The sequence below is a fragment of the Anopheles cruzii genome, chromosome 3 (genome assembly GCF_943734635.1).
Source record: "Anopheles cruzii chromosome 3, idAnoCruzAS_RS32_06, whole genome shotgun sequence".
NCBI lineage: Eukaryota > Metazoa > Arthropoda > Insecta > Diptera > Culicidae > Anopheles > Anopheles cruzii.
Window position 1 is genome coordinate 51,540,721 of NC_069145.1, and position 8,759 is coordinate 51,549,479.

The following is an 8,759-nucleotide window of genomic DNA, read 5'->3' on the forward strand; positions in this document are numbered from 1 at the left end:
TGCTTAGAGCTTGTCTGCTAGCTGCTGGTGCTAGCTCGAAGAGCATTACCTGTCAGTCCCGGCCTAGCTTGGCCTATCAGTAGACCCGCCACCTTCATTACCGTTCATTTCGGCTTGCTCTTACCGTCACCGTCTGCTTGAATGTCGGCAATCGCCTCGTTTCATGGACGCCCGACCCAGCGCCACACCGGATTACCGCGACTACCCGCCGCTCAGCAGCAAACAAGCCAACACGTGGTTCTACCATTTCTTTTGATGCGCCGGTTTCGTGGCTGGGTAGGTTGGCCTCTCTGCCGCTCGCTAGGTATCCGCGAATTGTTCTTCTGCTTACGTCGCACCATCTGCCGACCATGACCTGGGCCAGTCGTCGCTGCTCCTCTTGCTACGCCTGTTGTAGGTGAAACATCATGGAACGGCATGCCCGTACAAAGCGCTCCCGACTTTTCAGACCACGGTATTCGGCCACCGTTATCGTTACCATCCGCCAAACTAAGATAGACCATCTGAACAAAGCACAAATTTTTCATTGCACAAAAAATAATTAAAAAATTAGCCACCAGCATTACAGCAAGAACAAACCCTGCTCTTTATTGAATACGTTAGAAACACTAGACCATGCGGTACACAGCAGGAAATGATGTTCATGTGGGCGTTTCCTTCCTGATCTTAATGAAAGAACAACAAAACTCAATTTTCCGTGAATAATTCCGAGAATTCAAAGGGTTGTTCTTTTGTGGCTTTGTAAACTGTTAAGCAAGGCAACGGCCATAAATTTACTACGAATTAACATTAATTATTAACATTACAAACAATAACCTTTGTAGAAGTGCTGTTTACAAGATTTTCAAAATAGGAGCTAACACTAGTTCTAGCTGACATCGTTCAAAGGGAAACGTTCCTAGGATAGCTTTTTAGTCATTTTTGAAATTCATTCCGGTATCTAATGAGATTCCAAGTGACAGTTTATTAGATTTTTTAGGTTTTTGTTTTATTGCAATATATGTAGCGGCATTTTGTACAACCGACTCGACTAAATTATATTTATCACTCCCGGTCTACCGAGAGAAAATTTTTGGCAGGGCTATACTGTACACTTTCAGTCTAGAGTGTATCGTTTACAAAACATTTTTATCACTTTAACTACACTTTTAGCAAATTGGTCTCTAGCGCTACAAAACTCTCGCTCTCCCGACCCGGGAAGATTACGTCGCCTTATCCGACCAACAATAATAGATTTCCCTGCTTACTCCTTGTCCAAAAACAAAGCTTCGAAAAACAACCAACACTTTCTGGTCAGGCGGAAAAACAAATTGCAGCACCCAGCACCTTAGTCGCACCGAAGCGCTGGACCACGAAAACGCAAACTTTTGAACTTTTCCCTGCGTTCCGCAAACGCGGTATCTTCGTCCATTTATCAAATAGCTAAAACCACCAAAAACAACGCAACACTTCGAAAGACCGAGAAGCGACCGAGCGAGACCAAGCGACCTACAGACCTCGTTCGCACTGTCCCGGTTCGCGAATTGCCAACGCCAATATCCGGATGGATGGTAAACGGAAATTCAATATTGAACATAATAACTTCCGGCACCGGATGCAGCGCGCAGGTTTCTGCGAGTCTGATGAAGTGGAAGTGGAAGGGTGTGCCTTCGTGTGGCAAAACCCGACCGGCCAGGTGGATTTCAATTTGCCAGGCCCACGGGAGTAATTAAACGCTGGTGAGGGATGATCCGAATCTGCCCAAACGGGCCAAATAGATGCGGCTTTCGCGGATCAGCTAGGTTCGCGAAAGGACTACAGTTCCAAACCGCGGCCCATAAATTGAACCGGGTCTGCCGCTCAAGGAATAAATATCGGATACCGTTGGCATAATTCCTCAGCCTGCGCATCCATTGCTAGCATACAGTTTGCGATTTGATGTCAGTAGGTGCTTGAAAACGGCCTGCATCGGGTTAGCAGGAAGTGCATTTGTGCCGATTGCACCGGTTCCATAATCGCCCTGATGCCAGGTAATCCCTAGCTGTTGTAAGCAGAGGTTAACCAGTGGATGCTTTGCGGTGGAGTGGACACAAAATTCTTCTTTGTGGTGGTGACAATGCACGATACACAATCCCGTCCAAAGCAGACCACAGTTCTCAGTGCGCTGGGTTTTCTTTTTCCTAACTTTGCCAAGAGGTTTCTATTCAAAAGATTTCACTCCCGGTGTGACCAAAAGGGCCCATGTTTTATTTTTGCCGCCTCTTTGAAACTGTTACCGCTCTGCGTTAGTGGCGTGGTATCGTGGACTCAACATTTCATGCTTGGCGGGATTAACAGGAAGCAGAACGAGGCGAAGGATGAAATCCTATCCATGGTACACCGCCAACAGTCAAATATTACCGAAGGATCTCGGAACCTTTGCATTTTCCGCAATAATATGAAAAGTAAAACAAAGTGATGTTCTCGCCCGGTAAAAGATTTAAATGGAGTTAAATTACAACGATAACACAGCGAAAAACACGAAGTTAATTCAGTTTCCATGGATCCACATATACCGTGGCCGAAAAACCGAATGCACTTTCCAGCGTACGTTTTTTAAAGTTTTAGGTCCAGACTAATGCGGCAGATGTTTGGCTTCTGCAAGCACCGAAATGCAAAGTCGAACAAAATTGCGACGTAGATGGTGGGAATAACGGTTGTTCTTAATTTTTTATTCAACAGGCTCTTCAAACAACAAACACACAGCGAAACGTAAATAATTGAATCTATAGTCACTCCGCTTTGTGGAGGTATCAGAAATCGAACTTGAAACCAAAGCATTCCCCTGGACCTGTAGCTGGAGATGGTTGATCTGATCCTTTCTATCAGACTCAGTTTCACTTCCGGTTCCCTACGAGGTGGCACGGTGAAGATGGAATAATCTATTTTCCAATTAGTACGCTATGCCACAGTGGTATGTGAATTTCTCACTATCACGGCTTATCGTACCAGGAAGCTAATTAAACAATGAGGAAGCAAGGCGAAAAGGCACGTGCACACAACATCGATCCTACCGACGCACGCTGAGGCCGAGCCCCGGCCACGCTGTAAGCTGGGATTCTTATGCAGCGCTTCCAGTGTCCTGGTGTCGTGTGAAAGTGGCGGTTTTGACGTCAACTACTTCTCGTCACAGTTTCATGGAATGTCTCGATGGCTGAGAAACGGCAGTGCGGATTCAGTTAACAATATATTGTTAAACCAGCTCGACCAGGAGAAGAAGACGAATGAAGACCGTTGCGATTAAATGGCGCCTCCTAGTCCCTGTGGTTGTTTTCCGTCTCGTGAGAACCGTTCATTACTACCGGCCAGTCACCGGGTGTCTTTCAACGAGGCAGTGCGTCCCACAATCCTATCACTCTATTTTGTGTCTGATTTTTTTTTCACTACTGATCCCTGATGGCCAAATGACAACAGTGCACGATGGTGCTGCTATTCCTATGGGTAGAGGCCACCGTTGTCGAACGAAACGGCCAGGTGAACAGGGGCCCAGAAGGCTGTGGCTGCAGGTGTCGTGCTGCATAGTTTCCCATGGCCATCCTAGCAAGCGTCGGCAAACCTGCGGACACACACAAGTTTCGTTGCGTGTTGAATTACACTCCCGGGAATCTCTATCGGGGACACATTGATCGATTCTGCGATCGTCCACAATGAGCTCCAAGAGTCCCCGAGGGGGCCAGGAGCGAACAAGTTTTTGGCTAGTGCGATCCAAAGCCATCTGTTATCGGAGTTTCGGAAAACGACATCCAGAACCTTATACAAATCTGTTTGTATTAAAACTTTTAGTGATGTGCTCACGTTTGTTTTCACAAGATATGGATTGTTGACAGAAATCTCCTCCAAAATCGACCTTAACATCTTGTGCACCTGTCGCCCCTCGTTGGTGGTAATTCTCATTATTCCCATTATATTGCTTTGTAGCATCGGCACAAGGTTTGTCCAGGACGAGCGTGATAATGGTTTTTCGCTTTGAGGCATCTTTTTCCGCTTCATCCTGGGGCGACAATGTTGGCGAATGGCTATATTTACTGGCTGGTTGAGGTTTTTTTTCCTCGGCTACTGACTTCAACTGAAGACAAGAGTGGCAACCATTTGGGGTACTTTTATTGAGCGCACTTGAACCTATAGACCTCGACATTCGGACACCACATTCGCTGCCGGGATCGAATGTGGAAGAAGCGTATCAACACTGGCGACAACAGTAAAGCCATTTTATCGGATAGAGCAGAGTGGCGCTGAAGCAGACAACGCAACTTGGTGAAACCAACGGTCAATACACCACACGCTAACCCCCATTTCGCCGGATGACGAAAAAGTGAAATCCTCAACGATCCTGCATGCCACTAGCATTATCGACACGTCCTCAACTCTGTCTTCTAGAGCACAACAACAGATGCTACGTGCGGCTGTTTGCCGAGTCAATTGGAGCACAGTTTTTCTTTACCATTTATCCTGCCGCAAATGGCGCACACTTGAGGAGGAAAATGTATTGTTGTGTAGCTCCACTGTGCATTGTGGTGTTTGATTTTCACAAATAAAAACGTCGTTAAAATAATCGTGCCAATAAGCTTTTTTCTTTGATCCAGCGAAAGCAGTCAGTTAGTCTTACGTTTTCGAATTACCAACGATCTCAACGTTAGTGAGCTCTTGTTTTCATTCTGTTTGAGATCTGGATACATCCTGCTTCACTTCGATCTACTTCATAGAAGAGCAAACAATCAGGGGTGGTTAAGTGAGAGGAGATACGTTGATGGGAGCACGTCAATTGGCATGGAAAATTAACATAAAAATAAAATCACGACAGGATAAGCTGATAGAGCCAGCTTCACAACAATATTACACTGCAATTGCTATATTGCTACTTAAAGTATTTAAGTAAAAACAAACATTTTCCGAGTATCCACATTACATGGTTTGACAGTGAAGGGCACTCAATAAGACAGTTTTTTAATTTTCTGTCACCAACAATAGGGTGCACTTCGCGGCGATAAAACCGTAAACCTCACAATTTAATCCCATTTACTTAACTGCTTTTCGCTCATCTCGAAACGGTGGTCGGTCGAAAAATTGACGTGCGGTGTAGGTTCGAAACCACTGTGTTTTAACCAATTAATTGTTAATAACATTTATCGGCTGCGGTGCAATTATTTATCCTTCGGCATTGGGGGGAAGCAATACCGTGGTGGCATTAAATAAACACGACCACGGGAACATAAACCGGGAACCGATATTGTGGAACGATGCGCATTCTCCCGCTTTCCTCAATCAGCGATGGTAAGAATTCGCTAAAATAAAACGCTCGCTCTTCTGATTGATTTTATATCGCTGCGTCATGTTCTCATTATCGAAATTTTCTGCCCAACTTTTCCGTAAACTGTTTTTCGCGCGAGAGCATCTCAACTTTGGCGCTCGTGAAAAGTGGTCTGCTATGCAATCGGTACGTAGCAGAGAATACCCCGAAATTGCATGCAGCTACGAAACAGCACCCTGCCACCCTGCGGGATGTATTGCAGCGCCTGGGGATACTTTCATTCAACCCAAATTATGCTCGCGTAAGGGACAATGAAATTCTTCAACCACGATATGCAGAACGCCGGTATAACCTGCGACAAACGGAAGGTAATATTCTAAAGCACAGCGCCGTTCGGATGTAAAGAGTTTCACACTCCAACGATACTTTTGCTACGGACATTTTATGCGCTTTCATGTCCATAAAACGCGAGCATAGACTCGCAACCAGGCCAACGCCGTTACCGAGGCACTGTTGAATACGTGGCATCCATTTACCGTGCAAGATAAAATTCGTCTGTTTGCCATCGCGGAAACGTGAGCCCGCCCATGGGTGCAATTGTACGCGTCGCGCTATTTGCTCTCGATTTCTGCGAACGAGTGCCAAAATTATGATACCAACGTAAGACGTTGTTGATTGAAGGGCAGCGAATTGTTCGTAACTCTTTTAACGAACGATGATTGCTGGAACATTGCCGGAGAGGGTCGCGGCTAATGCTGAATACGTTTAGTATTGTTTCGTAAAAGTGCAACAAAATTCGACAGAACTGGCTGCTGGCTGGTTTAAAACGCGAAACAGACATCTGTTAATATAAGTCTTCAGATGTCAATAAAACTAGAACATTGCTTTGAATGAAAACGAACACGTAGATAGTTCAAATGAATGCGAAACTGATATGAGAATTACTTACTAACATGAGTACATGGCGTGAGAGTTCACGCTGGTAGTATTCAGTTCAGATATGAGCTGTTATCAAATTCCTTGGAATTCATTCGATATCAATCTCATTGGTGAGAAAATGTGATCGCAAGTGGAAAAAGTGAAGTGAACTTCATCGTGAATTGTGAATGAATGAGTGAATTGGATAAACCATTTTCCATTGCGCGTGCTCTCTAAGCTGTGTTCATTAGTGCCATGAAAAATGCCGCTTTCTCACCGAATAAATTGCTCATTTCACAATGAACTTTGTGAATGAATTGTTCATTTTTGCATCTCATCAATTTCTCGCATTATTCATTGTTGATGGATAGGTGAAATGAAGGTTCATCGTGAAAATGTCCACTTGTGAGATTACTAGGAGCTCCGTATACTTAAACTTGTGTTTTTCAAAACACTAGGTAAATAAAAAATCAATTTTTATTGGACAATAAACTTCAGTGTACAAGTTATACCTCGCCACCAAATTAATCAACATCAACAAACCATTTGTTTACAACAGCCGCTGGACGTGCCGGAAATTAGAACGGTGGCGGTGTTATACGAGTATATCCCCCCTATCATAGAACTCGATTCGAGTCCTCGAACGTTCATTCCATTCATTTTGAGTTCATTTTGCTATACCTTTCTCTTTCTGCCCTCTCTCTTGCTGTATTCGGCTTTCTCTCTTGTTGTGTTCACTCGAACGGTAGATTTTCCGTTCGAGATCCATAATAGGGGGGTATGTATCCTTTTTTGTTTAATCGGTGTGCTAAATTTGTAAAGATTATGGCATGTATGTGTTAGAAAATCATTTTTCAAGCAAAAACTTTTATCATAAAGAATCTTGTTTTCTCAGCTTGCGGCTGCAGCGGAGTTTCGTCAAGTTAAACATTCCTTAACTAGTAGCATGCAAAGAGCTTAAAACACCTGAAGATCGTTTGACAACCGCCCCAAAGATAAACTCGTTGTTAATTCCACCTGGAAAAGGTGTGGTGTGAGTTCACGGGACGCCGCGCCTTTACTGCACAGTCGAAGAATCCTTGCCGCAAAAACACACGCTTCTCGGGTCCTTTCTGGTGAGACAAAGGTGCACTCGCTGATCCAGATAGCTTACGTATGTCCAGTTCCAGGTACTGGCAATACATTTGTGGCTGACTAAATAGGCAGCCGAATGCTGGAGAGCACGAAGGCACGTTTGGTCAGAAGGAAAGTCGTGGTGCTCGGTACTTTTTAAGATAGCTCTCCAACGGTGTGATGCTCCGATTAGGTCTAATAATTACTCTCTAAATAAGTAATGAAAACGCTATTCGACCTTTTGCAAATCGCATAATATCGCCAAACTCACCGAGTGTTGGGCATGTTAGCATGTCGATGTCGATGAGCACCAAAAGGTGAAGATACTGTGGTAATATTTACTTTTTGCTGCACTGCATGCCTTTCGTAGGCTTAATTTTTTAAGTTTGTACCGACGGTCAAAACACATTAAACAAACGTTCGCACTGTTACGTTTGTTGGTTGTGTTGATAAATACGGGGTCCTTGAAATTCATTCCGATTTTCCTCCAATGTTTTTTTTTCTATTTTTGCGTTTGGTTCAAAGTTAATAAAAAATTGGTCCTTCGAATTCCAATATACCCGGGTACTCTTCCAGAAGAATGCTGGAAATATTTCGGCGCTCTCATAGCTTCGGGCTGTAATCCTTGAGACATCATCACGCTCGGTGATGGAGACGCGTGGTCGCTCACGATGTTTGGAAGGCTTTGAGGATTGCGCTAGTGTAAATGTCGCTTTGGCATTAACTGGTGATACAACTGGTTCAATAATAGTTACAGGCTTACAGGGTTTCAAACTATCATGTCCGTTATTCAACGCTGGAAATAAATTAATTACTGGTTGTTAATTTCACTGCGAAGATAGAAATGGCCTGTACGCCGCTATTGGTTGTTTTTAGCCTAAGCTTCATTAGGTTGTACTGTGTTTTGAGTTTTAAGTAAAAGACTATTAAACACGACGATTAAAATAAAAAAATTGCTCATGCTTTCGAAATTGGATTAGTTTACTAGTATGTTCCTTAATTATCAGCCGCAATTTCAGAACAACGGAAGCCTTTCGATCATCAATATTGTTTACTCCACTTTCACTGAAACGTTAAAACTATTTTGAACTATGCGAAAAAGACTCCTTCGCCATTTTAGTATGTCGATCACCTGGAAAGGCAGAATTTGAAGGGTCGATCCTATCCTATCCAACCCAAAAAGCACCGTAATAATGCACCCCAAAAACAACGGCCAAGTTTCAACAATTGAATACTATTATATATGATCCCCGGGTATTCCAAAGAGAGTAAACGCACATTTTTCAAACGAGATGCAACTGACATAAAAACCTTCCATCGGCCACATGCTCCGTTGGCATGCGGACCCAACCAATATTTAACAAACCGATAATCTGATATCGATACGACTTGCCGCGGCTGTTGCTGAGGTTGTGCTTGGCTTCCGGAGCGCGCGACGGACTCTATTAGAAATCTACCGGCC